The sequence below is a fragment of the Tachypleus tridentatus genome, chromosome 2 (genome assembly GCF_004210375.1).
Source record: "Tachypleus tridentatus isolate NWPU-2018 chromosome 2, ASM421037v1, whole genome shotgun sequence".
NCBI classification, from domain to species: Eukaryota; Metazoa; Arthropoda; class Merostomata; order Xiphosura; family Limulidae; genus Tachypleus; species Tachypleus tridentatus.
In genome coordinates this window covers 14184380-14202717 of record NC_134826.1, presented here as the reverse complement: position 1 = coordinate 14202717, position 18338 = coordinate 14184380, and the positions used below count along the sequence as shown (strand labels likewise).

At 33.1% G+C, this 18338-nt stretch overlaps 1 pseudogene; it reads right to left on the bottom strand.

Moving 5' to 3' along the window:
• Positions 1-18338, bottom strand: part of LOC143243887 (uncharacterized) — a 38546-nt pseudogene that overhangs the window by 9897 nt on the left and 10311 nt on the right.

The following is an 18338-nucleotide window of genomic DNA, read 5'->3' as shown; positions in this document are numbered from 1 at the left end:
TAGTCCTTTATTTTAAATGAAACCTTTAAGACTAACAAAAAACTTCAGATATTTTTTCATATGACCAATGATCTATGAAAATTATCTCCTTTGGCACTCTTGTATCTTCAATAATACAATGGCAGTTGCATAGATGTGTGTCTAGACCAGTGGTTTCCTACTAGGGGTGCGAGATAACATTCCAGGGTGTGTGAGATAACATTTGTTTTGCCCACCTTCACCTTTATTCTCAAATAAATAATTACACTAAGGGGTGCAAGAACATATTAAAATTTTTTGGGGTGCAGGATATAAAAGAGGTTGGGAACCACTGGTCTAGACTATAAGTTGTTTACATAACCTCTAGATACACACACATTTCAAAAAATCTCAGAATGGATACAGTTGAAACAAGTTAACAAAATTTTATCAATCCCTAACAGGTGCCACACCCACCTCCAATAGATTTGTTTAACCTTTGTAGCCTATTGGTAGATGTTACATACACACAAATATACTCATTAGAAAGAGCTCATGTTTCACTATAATCTAACAATGGTCAGTTTGAAATTGACACAGGCGTAGTCGTGAAGTACATGTAATTGACTACAGTACTGTTGGCTGTTTGATCAACTACAGCACTTACAGCTGTTTCTTACCTAAATATGTTATAGTGAGGGATACAGTTTAAATTGTATTTAGGTCTTGCTTATATATTTTAGTTAATTATGCATTTGTTATGTTTTAAATATATATCATACTTAACATTTGCATTCAAGGCTTTCAACATTATATGATGCACGAGAATTTTGCTGAGGGGTTGCACATCTGCTAAAAACACCATAATATGCCTCAAAGGTGCCATTGATTTGTGTTGAGAAAATAAGTGGTAAAGAACAAGAAAGGAAATAAAACATGAAAAATGAGCTATAAGTGAAAAGGTAAATATATGAAATTACAGTTTAATAAATGGAGAATCTTTAAAGATATTCTACAAAAAAATTGAAAGTTTTCTTTCTGTTTCTTTTATGTTATTTCTTTGCATCATACAATGATAATAACTAGAGCTAGTGATGTGGTAAAAAAAAAATGAAAAATAAAATATAAACATTTACTTTAAAAACTTAATACTCTTTTAAGAGGTTCTATAGTTTATGCAAATGAAATATGAAAACTATCAGAAGAAATGTAATTTTATAATTAAAATAAAAAACACCTTGCATTAAACTTAATAAGAGTTTGAGTGCAGGTGACTAAAATAAATAATGTATTTTCAGTAAAAACAATTATAATAATGGCATTCTTTGCACATGAGATATTTACATTTAGCAAAAATATTACCAGTTATGGAGAAGATATGTTAATAAGTCCGAGTCACAGTATGCACTGCTGGACAAGTGAAATTTAAAACTCGATTTCTGTAATTTACATGTTGTGAAAGAGTGAAGGCACATACTTAAAATGTAACAACACAATAAAAAATGAATACTACACTCAAGTAGACGAAAAATATCTTTTTGTGTAGCAATAATATTTTGACCAATCAGTCAGTCTTCATCAAAAGATGAACACAATCAGTAATTAATAATCACTTTTGTTTCATCACAGCAAATAAAGGAACTGTAATTCAATCCAAAAAACATTTTCTTAAACTAAGCACATCTAAGTTTTGTGCAGGACACATTGAAAAGTAAGAAAATTTTCTTTGTCTTTTGTTACTGTTACTTGTATTTACATGTAATGTAATTGCACTTTTGCTTTCATGCATGTTGGTTTCTTGAGCTTAATTGCATGCACGTTACTGTCCAACTACTTATTTGACCATTTGCTTTGTAAATGCATTAGGCAGAGTTCTGTACATATCATCTGGAATTCTATAGTCTTTCTTTTTTATTGCCATTTTTTGTCCCATTTTGTTTACGCAATTAATATGCACTAGAATATAGTGATAAGCCACGTTATCAATAGTTGGCTGTTTCCTTGTATGTTTATTCAACATATAGACAGTACATGCGCTATTTGTTACCTGCCAGACTATTTAAATAGAGGATTTAGTCCAAAAGAATTGTGATGAAGCTTTATTGGTTCATACCTACAATGTATTCACAAGTCATTTTAACACAAAATTCTACATCATATACCCAGAAAATTATAATAAATCAAAAATGAACAAGAGCACTGTATTTATAAAATACAGATGTAAAAAGAAATACTGGCTCAAATGGTATGAAAAACCTTCCACTACTCCAAGTATCCTATTTAAAAGTAAATAAAACACATGCTTATATCAAAAAACAGTAGGAGTTTAGTAATATGGAATGAATTTGCTTTTCATTAGGCTACACCTCTAGTTAAGAATATGAACATTGTTATCATTAAAAAAAAAGTAATATTAACTTCTTTAACTCAATGTTTTCTTACTGCTTATTTATGATTAGGTTTAAACTCCATTAAGGTAAATCTATAATAATCAAAATGTTTATATCACAGCACACATTATTTAAGGTTATTTTACGACTACATGGTCAACAATGATAAATCCAAATGCTATACTGTTAAAGTGGTTTTTTTCATATAAAATCATGAAATGTTTGGCTACATTTTTACACAGGTAACTAAGAAATGTTGATACATATCACACTGTCATCATAAAATATATTACTACATTTTTCTGAATGGCCTTTCTTGTTTTATTCTGAAGCATTTCCTAATAATTTTTAAACTTTGTAATATAAAATTATAATTGTTAGAAGTTTAATTTTACAAACATTAATTGCTCTTATTTCCAATTTTTATGTTATTAACTTTAAATTTGGACTATTTCATAAATATCTAACATACTAGGCTTTTACTTTCACCAAGTATGTATTTGCCCAAAAATACAACAAGCGATATTTACTTTGCCTTTTTTAAGTTTTAAAGCATTTAAGACTCTGCATAGGCACAGCACTTAAGGTTCCAACACTGTCTTAAATACACTTATGTGAGGACAAATGTTTCATATTTGCTGTACAGATTTAAAAGATTTTCCATGACATGTGTGACTGATCTGATTTAGCAATTTTCATTATCATAGTTATAAGTATTTCTGACTATTCCTTAAGACCTATGAGATTTATAATGCCATTTCTTGCTGTTAACACTACATGTTGGTTTGGGTTATTTTTCATATTGTTTCCAATACTGCGAACCAGTTTCTGCAACTTCATCCTCACAAGAATTTAGTTCTGTTTGTAAAACCAAAATTTCATCTGGAATGAGCCTAGTTAATATCCTTTGCTATGGTTGTTTGCAAGACTTGAGAGGCCTAATAACATGATGCCTCAAAACTCTTCACAGATAATACTGTAAATATGGTTGCTAGAGATCCTTTGTCTGTGGAAAATGCTACCACCAATTTTCACCACTATTGGATTTCACTTTCCATCCTAGTTTTTCTATCTTCTGTGCTCAATAACAAGATCAACATTTCTATCCAACTGTTTCCAGGACCAATTTTACTCTGGCCTCATCATCTGCTGTTGAGGAATATGTCATTCATATCTTTCTCTTTTTGCTGCTTGTGTCAGGTTTACACAATGCTTTTTTCATATGTTTCTTCATGTTCTTTATCCCATGCTTTCATACCACAGTCTTACTCTTTCACCCGACTTCAGTATCTATGTATTTTCATATTTCTTTCCTGCCTCTTCCTTCTCATTTCCAGGATTCTTTTAATATGGCTTGTAGTTGCCTTACTTTCTACATTCTTGGATAACAACTGTCACACTGAATATGACAATAGATTAGTGTAACTGTTACTAGAACTGAATGAGATGGCAAATGATTCCTCAAAGCATGATAAAAAGTGATCTTTGAAAATTCATGTTTGGCCTGCTTAGATGTTGACCCTCATCTTCAGGAGTAACTTCTCTTTGCTTTCTTTTTGATGTAGCTTCTTCCTATCTGTTTTCTTCGTATCTCCTATCTAAGGTCCTCCAATAGGATCTGGAGAGTTTTCTAGGCTATCTTCAGCCAGTTCTTTTCCCTATTAAGGCCAGTGTCTTGTCATTACCTTTCTCCTGACTTGAGTTATGTGTAGTTGAGGTCTTCAGATGTGACAACCTTTATTCTATCATTCACCTTCCTTATTTGGCCTGTTTAACTCATGTGCCATAAAGTCTTTTGGGTGTTCCTCTTGGGTAAAAACAACTTGTAATTTTTCTGTCACTTCTTTACTTTCCCATCTTGCCTATTTCTGTGCATCCCCTCATATTCCTTGGCCTGTTCTCTTTTGCCCCTCCACCACTTCTTGATGTCTTCCTTCCAGTGGGTTAGACTTATTTGTTTAGCTAGTGACTACAGCTATTTGTACCTAGTTCCCTTGAATTCTGTGGAGAAACTACTTTTCTTCTTAGCTAATTTGTGGAGTTATTTCATGGTTAACTCTTGGGTTAATCAGGTTCTCACCTACTGTCTCTCCCCTCCTACATTGTTTTCTCAATCTTCTGATCCTCAGCACTTCCACTCTCTCAAGAAAAAATGTTGCAACTTTTGGTCTTAAGTATTACAGAGAATATCACTTGTCCCACTCTGGGTTACTATAATAATCTCTTCTTTGTCCTCTGAAATTTTAGGGGGCTGACATCCCCTCATCATTACTTCTCTGAATCACTTCTACCAATTCCTTACTTTCGGATAAAGGAATTTCTTCCTCATATAAGGTTTTCTCCTGGCCTTTGAAAGTATACAGACAATGTCTCGGATATCTTTTCAACATCCTAATACGAATATCAGCATGATTTTTCCTTGTGTTTGCACACCATTATATGATATACTGGTTTCATGCTCTACCTTTTGATAATGTCATAAGAACTTTTGCTTGCTACATTTACAGTCTCAGCCTTCACTTCCATTCCTTTCTGAATATTTGGTTACTTTTTGCTTCTCCTTGGTAGACTTCATCTACAGCAACACACCTTCTTCCATAAGAGGTTGTTCATCTGAAATAGCTGGTCTTATTTTTTGGTTGTTTCTGACTCTACCTCTATGTCCGATCCATGTCATAGTCCTTTTTTCTTTGCACCTCATCCAAGGTCATAATTTCTCATTTTGTCTGCAAGTCATAGAATGTTTGGAAACCTCTGCTCTTTTTATTCCCAGATTCAAAATTACTTGTTCTGGCTGTGAATGCCCTCTTCCTGTATTGACCTCTTCTTTTCTGTTCCACCTATATGCTATTCACCTTTCTCCACATATCTTGATGTTCTGTGACATTCTTTTGTCTCCCATCATTCAAACTTCTTTACTAGAAATCAGCCACCTTTTGCCTTTTTCCCCCATCATTCAGTTTTTCTTCCTTCTTTTCTTTATCTGGTTCATTTGCCTGATTGGGATCTTTCTATAGTTCTTTCCAGTCTCACTTAGACCCTGTTTAGAACCCTTGGCCACCTGTTCCTTCTATCACATTTCTTTGAAGGCATTTTCCTTTCTTTTGCCTTGTCAGTGGAAGCAAGTGACACTGAGGTATGAGGTTAAATGCCATTATTATCATTACTTTTTACTATGGCTAGTGAAGAAAGACTTGTTTTAAAATTAATATTTATCTTACGATGATGTCACTCAAACCACTTAAAAAAACTTTTCATTAACAAAAAGTTACTCAAAAATCATCCTAACATCTCATAAATTGAAATGATAAACAAAATAATGATCACTGGTTTCTCTTGACAGTGCTCTCTCATTTAGTGCATAATCTTTATTATTGTTTTTCTGATTGGTTCAATAAAGTGCAGCTTCTAAAAGAAAGAAACAATTCTTTCTGGCATTATACATAATTTTCATGGATTATTATAAGAGCAATACAGATTAGGACTGGGATGCGTATGAGTCTATCCGATTATCTACAACTCATAAGTGAGGAGAAATACATGAATTATCAATGTTCACTCTTCTTCTTGCTCTGAAGAAGGAATAGACACCCAATTCAACTCTAGTATCAGCCACCAAGCCATTTTAATATTTAATGTGACAAATAATCAAAGTGCTAACTTTTGATAGAGATGCCAACTACAACTAAATGAATCATTTCCTGATTAACTGACTTGACTGGTATCTCAGTGCTGAATATCACACACTTACACGATTCTATTTTGTTATTTTCCTGGAATTAATATTTAATCTCTTTCTTAGACATCATTACATAGTTTAATTTCTCTTATTATTAGTTCTATTTTTATTAAGATATTGAATTTCTAAACATTTTCAATAATTAGTCTATAATTGTGCTTAGTTATAGATGAATATCACAGAAATTTCAGATATATTTTACAAATTTTAAAACACATTCCAATCAGGGTTTGCAGTCTGTACCAATACTGATTTATAGTGTAACACATGTGGAGAATAATATCTATTACCACATGTCCCAACTTCGGGAATTTTAACTAAACATCTCTAGTATTTCAGTTTCACAGAATTATAAATGACTGATGTAGTAGTTTTGAATTCTGGCTTCATTTAATAAGAGAATCTCACTGTGAAAATTGTCAAAACATGAAATATCAGAAACTGGTGATTGCTGTCTTTTAGAATAAAATCTGCCTATATGACTGACTGCACATTAGGTAGGTGCATGCATGATTACTCCTTAAAATGCAGGAAGGTAAAACTGTGCATGTCAAGATGTTTTAGTATGTTACATTCAAAATTTAATTAAATCACTTAATTATCATGGTATATGAACAAACTTCACATTAAACTATGGACAATAAATCAAATTTTAATATTATATATGTTTTAAGTTTTTAATTGTATAAGGAAGTATTTAAAAAACAACTTCAAATTCCTCTTGTGTGAGGATTTGGATATTTGTTCTTGAGTCGAAAGGTATCCTCTTTTGGAACTATAGAACTATGAAATATAGTGTAAAATATTCTCTATAGTTTTGTCATTGATACTCTTCAATTTCATGTGGCTAAAGAGCAATCAATGTAAATTCAGAAACCACTTTCCACATGTACCTCTAACATATTTTAGTATGCAATTTGCTAATAGATATTTCCAAGGCCTATTCCCATTACATTTACAACCAACTGAAAGTCTATATTTCAAATGATTCATTGCCATAGTCATCAGCTCACGTGTTTACAGATAATTAACAATTTGGGTTGATACGAAAAAATAATTTTCCCCATAAGAACAAACTGAGAAGTAGTTTAATTTATATCTGCTTACGCCGCATGATTAAAAACGCTGTTGGTACTGTTGTAAACCCTGATACCAACAGTTGTTAGTTGAAGTTCACTATAGTAGAACACACAAAACAGATGAATGTGTTACTATTTAAAACAACATACCTCGTGATTAATTTCAGTAAATGATATATTGATTAGTGTCACATAAAATTATTGATTATTCAAAATAATTAATAAACTGATTCCAGCAATCTAAATAATCAAAATATGTACATTATGATTATCATTATCATCTTAATACAATGCTCACTTTGAACAAGCTATTAAAAACAAGACCAATGTTACTTAAGGTATGTATGTGTGTGAGTTTTTCTTATAGCAAAGTCACGTTGGGTTGTCTGCTGTGTCCACCGAGAAGAACTGAACCTCTACTTTTAGCAGTGTAAATCCATAGACTTACATCTGTCCCAGTGGGGGACCACTTAAGGTAAGATTGCTTTAACAAAAAGTTATGGTAAGTAAATATTCATTATTCTTTATTAACTAAAAAAAAATATGGAGTACTCAATAACTTGCAAATTTAACTGTATTTTTCAGAAATTACTAGAGATAGACCAACAACAGTGATGCATACAGACTCAAAAAACTGCACAGAAGACTAAGGACAAAAGAATTAAAACACCACTAAATACAACAGTAATAAAATCTAGAAAACCTTAAACTGAATGTTTTCAGCTTAATCTTTTCTCCATGTGATGTTAAAGTTGTACGGACAAAACATATTCAAATATGATTGAAAATGGTAATAATAAGAATACAAGGTTTCGAAATGTGATGTAACATCACTGGCAAACTAACATTTGTAAAGAAGTAAAGAAATATAAAACTAATATGTGAGGGGTTAATAGTGGGAAAAGTTAGATGTCACAAACAGAAATTTCATTTGATGCATACAGTGATGCATACAGACTCAAAAAACTGCACAGAAGACTAAGGACAAAAGAATTAAAACACCACTAAATACAACAGTAATAAAATCTAGAAAACCTTAAACTGAATGTTTTCAGCTTAATCTTTTCTCCATGTGATGTTAAAGTTAATACGGACAAAACATATTCAAATATGATTGAAAATGGTAATAATAAGAATACAAGGTTAAATGTGATGTAACATCACTGGCAAACTAACATTTGTAAAGAAGTAAAGAAATATAAAACTAATATGTGAGGGGTTAATAGTGGGAAAAGTTAGATGTCACAAACAGAAATTTCATTTGATGCATACAGTGATGCATACAGACTCAAAAAACTGCACAGAAGACTAAGGACAAAAGAATTAAAACACCACTAAATACAACAGTAATAAAATCTAGAAAACCTTAAACTGAATGTTTTCAGCTTAATCTTTTCTCCATGTGATGTTAAAGTTAATACGGACAAAACATATTCAAATATGATTGAAAATGGTAATAATAAGAATACAAGGTTGAAATGTGATGTAACATCACTGGCAAACTAACATTTGTAAAGAAGTAAAGAAATATAAAACTAATATGTGAGGGGTTAATAGTGGGAAAAGTTAGATGTCACAAACAGAAATTTCATTTGTAGAGTAACTGCACCTAAGTTTTTTAACATGATACTGTTCTACACACAGAAATAACAGTCTGCTGGTGAAATCTTAGAACAACAAATCTGAGATGTGGCAAGTTGTATTTGTCTTCAGACTGATAAGCCAAGATTATCATTTAATACATGCCATTTCTGCACTAACTCCAGTCTAGTAACCGTGATATCATTAAACTCCAACTTATTAATACAAACATGGCCCCTATTCAATTACAGCTAGTTCAGCTAGGTAGGAAACATTGAAAACATAAAACTAAAGTATAGCTATTGTCTAGTGTTTGAACTCTGCCTGATAAAATTGTACCATTTATTAACTTAACAGCAAACCACGTTTCTAGTTTCTTCTATCCTGTATTTCTAAAATGTAAAAAAATAGTAGTTGGTTTAATGTGTTCTTTCTAAAATTCCACCAACATCAACAACTTTTGCTTAAAAAGCTGAGGGTGCTTTTACACTTATAAAGTGAAGTATATTTTAAGTTTCTCACAATGATGATTGAACAAGAAAAAAAATCCAAAATATTTGTAATTAAGGTTTTAGAATTTTTTTCACATTACCAGAATATTAATAATTCCTATAGCATTTTGCCTTATAATTTTAAACTTTGCAAAAATGTCACCTACTGTCATTATAAGTGATCTTCCTATACAGTAAATGTTTTCATTTATGAAAAAAGGAATATACTAGGTTTATCATATGAAATCTGAAGAAAATTATTTTAAACAAAAATTAGTTTATTTTACTTCAATAATCTTGTAAAATCTGTGTGAGAAACCCACGCTGGTGTTAAATGTATTTTAAACTTGCTACAGGTCTTATTGTCTGCAACAGGTTAGGAATGAAAAGTCATTTATTCTTATTGTTCCAACAGAAGATATAAAATATAATTAAATGAAGGATTCTTTAAAAAACAAAACAACTGCATATACGAAAATTAGTTGCACATGAGAATAACTGATTAGTTGATTATAATCACTTAACTGTCTGTATGATCAGGTTGATGTGTGCATATCATGATCTCTTACAGTGTTAGATTCAAAATTTAATCAGAGAAGTTTTGTAACAAATTTCAATTATTTTTTTTATTTTGTACAAAGCTACTCAAGGACTATCTGTGCTAGCCGTCCCTAATCAGCAGTGTAAGACGAGAGAGAAGGCAGCTAGTCATCACCACCCATCGCCAATTCTTGGGCTACTCTTTTACCAACGAAAAGTGGGATTGACCATCACTTATAACCAATTTTGCAACTGTTTAAGAAACTTATTTTGCTCAATTACACAAATCACAAAGTGTTGGTAGTCTAACTAATGTAACAACTTATAAATTTCATCACCATTTTGGAGGTTTTACTTACTAGTGTGGTACAGGATAATACAACATATTTTTTTGTTTACATTGTGTTTTCTACCAGTTTAGCTACAACAAATAAAACTGCTCATGCAAACAAACCTAACTCCTTGTAATGCTAAGCCTATATCCAGAACCTGAATTTGCCAATTGGCATTTTTTTGGTGATATCATTGTTAAAGGGTATGGCCATGTTTTCTTTGTTACAGGGGTGTTCTAATATTTTAGTTTATTTTGATGAAGCACAATCTGTAGACCCCCTTAACAAAGGAGTGCAATTACTTTTTTTTTATAGTAGTGTTTTGGCAAAGTTGTTTCAACTAAATTGTTTGTCAAATGGCTTTAGAGGAGCAAGAACATTTTCTTGAGCAACATGAATTTTAGGTTACTTTTTATAGTTTCAGGGTCAACAATGAAATAAAAGGGATAAATAAGTGTGACACAGGACAGTATTGTGTTATTTCTCCCTTAAGTAAGCTTTACATTTTTTGACATTTTGTTTTCTTTTGTTCAAACAAAGTCATTCAAGAAAACAAATCTAACATGTCATTCTATCTCTGGCCATGACCCAGATTCACTGACAATTAATGGCATTTCCTTGCAAGAAAGAAAGCACATAGCATTCCAGAGTAAAAAAAAAAGGTTTTTCTATTGGCAAACCATATAATGGCTCTGGCCTTCCCTACTCTTGCAAGCAAGAGCAAACCTGGTTCTATAACTAATTTTTTTAAAGAATTTAAAGCTAGGTTCTTTTCTGCTAGGTTGATTTATGCAGAGACTGAAATTTTCTGTAACATTTTTATTTAATTTTGGATAAAATGAAACTTATTTTGAATTGCATTTGACAACAAACACTATGACATGGTGTCCTTCATACCTTCTGTTAATGGGTCCTAACTGCTCTGTAAGAAATCCAAGCATAGAGTGATATCACATTTGTTCTCTACACTTAGCCATAGTAGGTGTAATATCCTAGATCACAGTTAAATTGCCTATCATTAGCACTAAATTATAGTTTTCAAGATAATTCAGGAGTTTTTACTTACTTGTTCTCTACATTTAGCCATTGTAGTTGTCTCAATATCGAGGTCCTAGTCAATGTACCCATCTTAACAACCAGGTTAGGGTATTTGTCAGCCATAAGTTCCAACAAATCTGGTAAGTTGTAAGCTGCATTGTGCACTATCCGATAACATGCCGAGCCACACCAGGGGAATCTTCAACAAATGTCTCCTATTAAACAGAAAAGTTCTGTTGTGTTTTAAAATCAGAAATTATCTTATTTTACAAATAACCTGAATGTGCTGAGATAACCATAACAAATAATGTAATTAAACATGTTTCTTACAGTAAGGAAAATAAATATATACCAATACAGGTACAGCTATAGCATTTAAAATTTTAACAAGAGCAGAAAGATGACACTTAGCTTTAGCCATGGTCATTATACACAAAATGTGATATTACATCACAAAAATAACAGCTTATTTTAATTACATTATTTTGACAGACTTTTCCTAAGAATATTGTAAAATTATCACAAGAAATTGAGCAACAATGAATCGGCAAACTTTCCCACCACCTGAAAAAGCCTGAAAGGCAACACCTCAGGCTTGGAATGATGGGATTTGGTATGCCTTACTCAGTCAAAGGGAACAGAGCATTATCTGTGTGGGCAAGTTACATTCCACTGGCACACAGAATTACGGGAAGGATGTGGAGAACTGTGTTCAACCAATGCTCTAGAATGTCTATCTCAGAACAGCTGATATGGGTATTAACACTTTTATTGATAACCAGAGAACAATGTTTCAACCTTCCTATGAAGGTCAGAACATTGTTCTCTGGTTATCAATAAAATGTTAATCCATACCAGCCATTCAAAGATACAATTGTATTTCAAGTGGGTTTCTCGTCATCACAAATTAGAATGTCTGTATTTGGAATTGTGAAGAGACAGTAGACCCTCTTCCATTTAAGAACAATGTAGAGGTCTGTTCAAAAAATACGAGGACTGTTTGAATTGCGCGGATCCAGTTGGTTCCAGGGGAATCCGCTTGGTGTCGCTAGGTTCGCACAAATCAGCTGATTACGACACCATTTCCTGATTGCAGATATCTTCATTTGTGTATTAGCTACACGGTTTTAAGTGAAGTGTGATTTTTTCGTTTGGCGGATTTCAGAATGAATGACCTGAAGAACAGCGACTTGCTGTGAAATTTTGTGTTAAACTTGGAAATCCTGCGACTGAAACTTTTGCTATGCTTAACACGGCTTACGGTGATGTTGCTATGAAGCGTGCAGCATGTTTCAAGTGGCATGAACGTTTTAAGGATGGTCAACAGTCCATTGAAGATGATGAGCGTCCTGGGCGTCCTTCCGCGTCAACTGGCGACCCACCGCGTCGACAAAATCAACACCCTGGTGTGGGCAAATCGACGTCTGACTGTCAGGAGCTTGCTGAAGAGTGTGGGATATCAGTTGGATCTTGTTATGAGATTTTGACGAAAAATTGAAGATGCACAGTGTTGCTGCGAAATTTGTGCCCATTCAGCCCTCAGAACTCATGAGTTTTGGCCAAACACTCGATCACTGTTCTTCCCACCCCTACTCACCTGACCTTGCTCCTTGCAATTTTTTCTTGTTCCCTAAACTCAAAATACCCTTGAAAGGAAGAAGATTTGAGACGATTCGAGATTAAGGCAAATCGGCGTAGGAGCTGGAGGACATTACAAAAGAAGCGTGCCAGGACTGTTTCAACAAGTGGAAACACCATTGGGATAAGTGTGAGCGTTGGGGAGGAGAGTACTTTGAAGGGGTCCCAGACCTGTAACTTCTAAATAAAGTACATTTTGTTTTATGACGTCAGTCCGTATATTTTTTGAACAGCCCCTGTACTGAAACTGTATTGATCAAAAAGAAGGGTGGTGCACACGTAAAGAAGCATCAAATTTGAGCTTGTGTTATGATTAAGTTCCCATACAGGTTATTGCCTCTCCTACCGACTTCTGGGAAAACATCCAGGGACCCAGAGTGGAAGGCCCCAACTTTACCCTCTTTTCCAAGAGTGAAGGAATTTCACTCTAATGCTCTGGAGGAAAAGCATCAGTCCACCACCTTAGCAACTAGGAACTGAGTGTAGTAAGGACTCCCATAGCACCACTAATAGAATCTGGGGGGGTAATGTGCACAAGGGTGTCCTGAGAAACACTACAACAGGTGAACCAAGTTCCATAAATCCAGTAATCAGCAAAATCTGTTTATGCCTTATTCATGATAGTTCAAGAATGGCAGTTCATCATAGTACAGCAACATTACCTGTTCAGCTCGTTGGTGGTCTTATAAAACACCTAATTTCTACAGAGCTTGTTGCAACCTGTATAAAGTATACTAGAACAATAATTGCTAGAGCAGAATTTATTGAATAAAAGCACACTTATTTGGGCAACATTTGCTATAAAGTGGTAACAGACACTGTAAAGAGATCAGAGGCATAAAAAAATACTCCACCCCTGCTTATAATCTAGTTGATGTGATCAAAATGCCACAGGAGTTAGGCAAAAACCCTCAGAAGAGGTAACTGCCAGATGGTTTAAGTTATGTGAGATAACATTATTGGGAGAAGTCTACATACTAGCCTGCATAATGTCCTCCAGTGGGCAGTTAAACTGGGCAGCTAAAGACAGAGAAGTGTGACAAATCTTATGAGATTCATGATGAAAAGAAACCCACTTGAAGTAAAAATGTATATCCAGACAGCTGGTATAGGTATTAACACACTTTTACCAAATAAAGCAGAGAATATTTCAACTTTCTTAGGTCATCTTCAGGTTAACCTTGTTAACAAACAATGCAAATCTGATGAGACATGACCCACGAGAGTTTTCTTGCCTGCAAAGTTAGCACAGAATAAACAATATGGATCAATATGCAAACCCATCTTGTAAAGGTAATGAATGGGATATAAACCATTGAAAAACTGAAGAATCCCAATGAATAAAAGGCCATGTCTATCACCTTTAAAGAAGTTAGCACAAGCCACACAACACCTCTTTCCTGCTGGACATAAGTTATTGGGGTCCAGTAGTCACAGAGATAAGAATAAGATTTATCTCATTCCCTGGCTGCCAGTCTCAGATAGGAAGGGCCTTTCTAGGTATAGAAGACATAAGTAGAGTAATAGAGGGCTAATGGGTTGAATGGATGTCTAAACAAAGCATGTTGTACCATCTTAATCAATATCCCAATTAGGTAACTAAAAGGATGTAATATGATTTGAGAAAGCAGGATAGCACTGGGGACTTAAATAATTTCTGATCTATAGAGTATTGAAATGTAGTTGATAAAGCTGCCTTATATAAGACAATAGTAGACAGTGCTAGATTCAAGTCTCACAGCTGTCAGAAACTGAGATATGGTTAGCACGTTGATAAGCATGCCATTTCCTTTGATGAACGTCTATTATGGGTGTAAAGAGAGACTGCAAAAAATACAAGGCAATTTTACAAGTTAAACACTTAGGCCATGGGAAGGACCTCTTAACTTCCAAACAAGAAGCTTAAGCTTGAGAATGCCTGTATGTGTAATGTAAGATCATGACTGTCTCAACTGAGTTGTCTTAACTATCAGCATATATTACTCAGCTTATATAGAATTTTACAATTATGATTACAGTAGCACTAAATATAAAATTTGTGGAGAAACAAAGTTCCAGTAGTTGCTGAAGTGGTATGAATGTACCCACTGTCCACAGCTCCACCCTCAATTGTTTACCCATATCCATATTTTAGAAAATAAGAAAGCATATCTTTTGAATACATTATGCATCCTTGTTCCAACAATGAACAAGTGAGTTGAGGTTGACAATCATTCATTTGAGACCTTATTACATGAGACCCTCATTCAATTGTCTGGATGTTATATTCTTAAGTTCACCCTTACACACACACACACACACACACACAAAACTTGCATCTTCAAATAAAGGTTTTCAATCAGTGCTACTTTAAATTGTTTTAAATTGTTACCATTTCTTAGTTTGATTTTAGTTCTTATTCAACAACTAGACAGTAAGCACCTCAGTGATACTGATCAGCAACAAATTGAAATAATTTAAAAAATCAATTTTTAGACAACTCAATTACTTCAAATAATTTTAAGTTGAACTTTAAAAAAACATTCAGTGGTACTGTAAGATCTATAAATCCAGACAGCTGTGGTCTAGGGGCATCAGTTTCTGATTAAAGTGGATATCATTTTAACTTTTGTGAGATATGCCTGCCTTGAGTAGTGTTCAAATGTGTATGTTTACATACATTAAAGCACATTAACTAATTATTAGTAACTTCAGGGAAGAATTAAATAATTACTGAAAAACTTAGCTTGTTCAAAGAAACTGAAATAATTTATAAATTGATGTATTGCTAATATCCCTAACAAAATTAAAAGGTTTTATATTGACACAAGATGTTCTCTTTTGTAAAACTTCATTGCTCCAGTTTGTCTTTCTTACACAACATAACATTTTTATTATTTAAATGATTCTTCCACTATTGATAAATATTATCAATCAGTTAAATTATCAGTCACGGTTTGAAATTAGCCTTTCCAACAATTAATTTGCATAACTAATGGCTGGAAAAGATCATTAGCCAAATAGACTTTTTACTGTCCCATTGATTATTAGCCCCAATTTAAAAAAAAAAGACAGAGAGGGATTTACAAGATGTATTCCAACATTTTAAAAAGTATTAAAGAAAATACCTCCACACAACTTACTGCAACAATTATATAACCAATAGACAGCATAAAATCACTCATTTAAGTCAAAAAAACAAAACGTGGCCACAGAGTAAGTCAATGTTAAATATGAAACAATAAATACCAGTTCAGACACTTTTCCTGAGGATACACCTTAATGGATCAGAAAACATTCCCAAGTGCCAATGCTTAGTCCATATTTGCAACTATAACACATTGTTCTTTACTATTTCACTCATATCTCACTCATACTTCAGTTTATTAAACTGAAAAATAACAAATATCAAAAAAAATCTAAAAAATACATTGACTGTTTTGTAATATAACATACCATTTGGTTTATATTTGAAATTTTAGATCTGAAATACTTTCAAAAACTCTTTGAAAAAGACTTATGCCTGGATTACATGTACACGTAGAATAAACACAGTACTAAATGGAAGGCAGAATGTGCTAACTATGTATATGCAAAAACGGCTCATTTGGGTTGAGAAAATATTTTACGTAGAAGAGCGAACAACGTTTTGACCTTCTTTGGTCATCGTCAGGTTCACGAAGAAAGAAAAAGGTAATTGACCTGAAGCTGACCACATGTTTGGAAGGGGTTGTGTAACTGAGTGTCGGAATGTAGAGGGTGGTGTTAGATGTTTGAATATATAATTTTATTTTATTATATTTAATATAGGTATAAAGGCGTTTCTTTATATTGGTTTATTCTTTCAAAGAATTTTCTCATAAAACCATCAACATAATTTCACAAAACAGAAAGCTAAAAAAACAATCTTACAAAAAGAGACATTAATTCCATTAAAAACCTAAAACAAGACAAACATAAAAATTCCAAAAGCAGATAAAGGTAAAGCTATAGTCATAATGAACACAAATGAATACATCCAATCAGACACGAACAAATTTAAACCAATACATACAAATCCAACAAAGACACACAAGATGCAACTAAACAAGTTACTACTACAAATGAAAAAAGCCAACACAATTTCACAAACACTTTATTCCTACCTACGTAAAACCGACTCACGCACACCACAAATATATGGCATCCCCAAACCTCATAAACCAGATTGTCCATTACGACCAATAATGTCCACATATGAATCGTTTAATTACAATCTTGGTAAATACACAGCATGGACATTCTCCAAATATGTAACATCAGCCAGCTCATTCATCAAAGACTCTTTTAATTTCAAGTCTAATCTAAATCAACTTAATCATAAAGCCTTAATGGCCAGTTTTGATGTTATATCCCTCTTTACAGAAGTTCCAACCACTGAAGCCTGCAAGATAGCCTTAGAACTCTATATCCGAGACCCTAACTCAACTAGAGACATTCCCAGCAACCAATTAGCAACCCTCATACAATTCACCACGATAAAGACAAACTTCATGTTCAACAACCACAACTATATACAAACAAATGGCCTAAGCATGGACAACCCAGTATCACCAGTTATAGCCAATATTTATATGACACAAGTTGAAACACAAGCAATTAACACGGCATTACATCAACCACTATACTGGTACAGATATGTAGACGACACGATTGCGGGATTCACATCTACAGAACTCACACTTAAGTTTTTCAATCACATTAACGCTATACATCCCAACATTAACTTCACATGTGAACAAGAAGAAAGTAATCAAATATCATTTCTTAACCTCAAAATTACAAGAACCGACACACAATTCAAAACAGAAATCCACTGAAAATCACACATACTGGACTATACATTCCTTGGGACTCAGCACATGAAACAAAACAAAAACTCAATATACTAAGAAACCAAATAAACACAGCCATAAAACTATTCTCACCAAATAAAATTAACAATGAATTAGACAAAATAAAACAATACTTCATCAACATCAATAAGTTTCCTCCACAAACCCTAGAAAACATTATACGCACACACCTAGACAGAAAGCAAAATCAACCAACAAAAGTACATATATCTCACAGAATCAAAAAATCACGAAAACCATATACTGCTGCATACCATATATTCCGACATCAGCAGACAAATAACCAACATTTGGCAAGAACTAGAAACAAAATATGACATTCCAGTTAATACCAAAATTATTCAAAAACCAGGCACAAAACTGAGGTCTATACTATGTAAAAACTACACTGACAAACATCACACCAACATTATTTATATAATACAATGTGATAACTGCCACGACTTCTATATTGGAAAACAAGTAGAAAAATGGAAACCAGATTCAAAGAACATAAAAGTCATCTTTACATGTTTTCAAACACTGCAAGTCAAATAAACACAACATAACCATAGAAAACACTCAAAATACTAAATAAAGAAACAAACATAAACAAGCAAAAATTAAAGCCTTACTTATAAAACAACTTAAACCCAAAATAGACCAATATAAAGGAACACCTTTATACCTATATTAAAT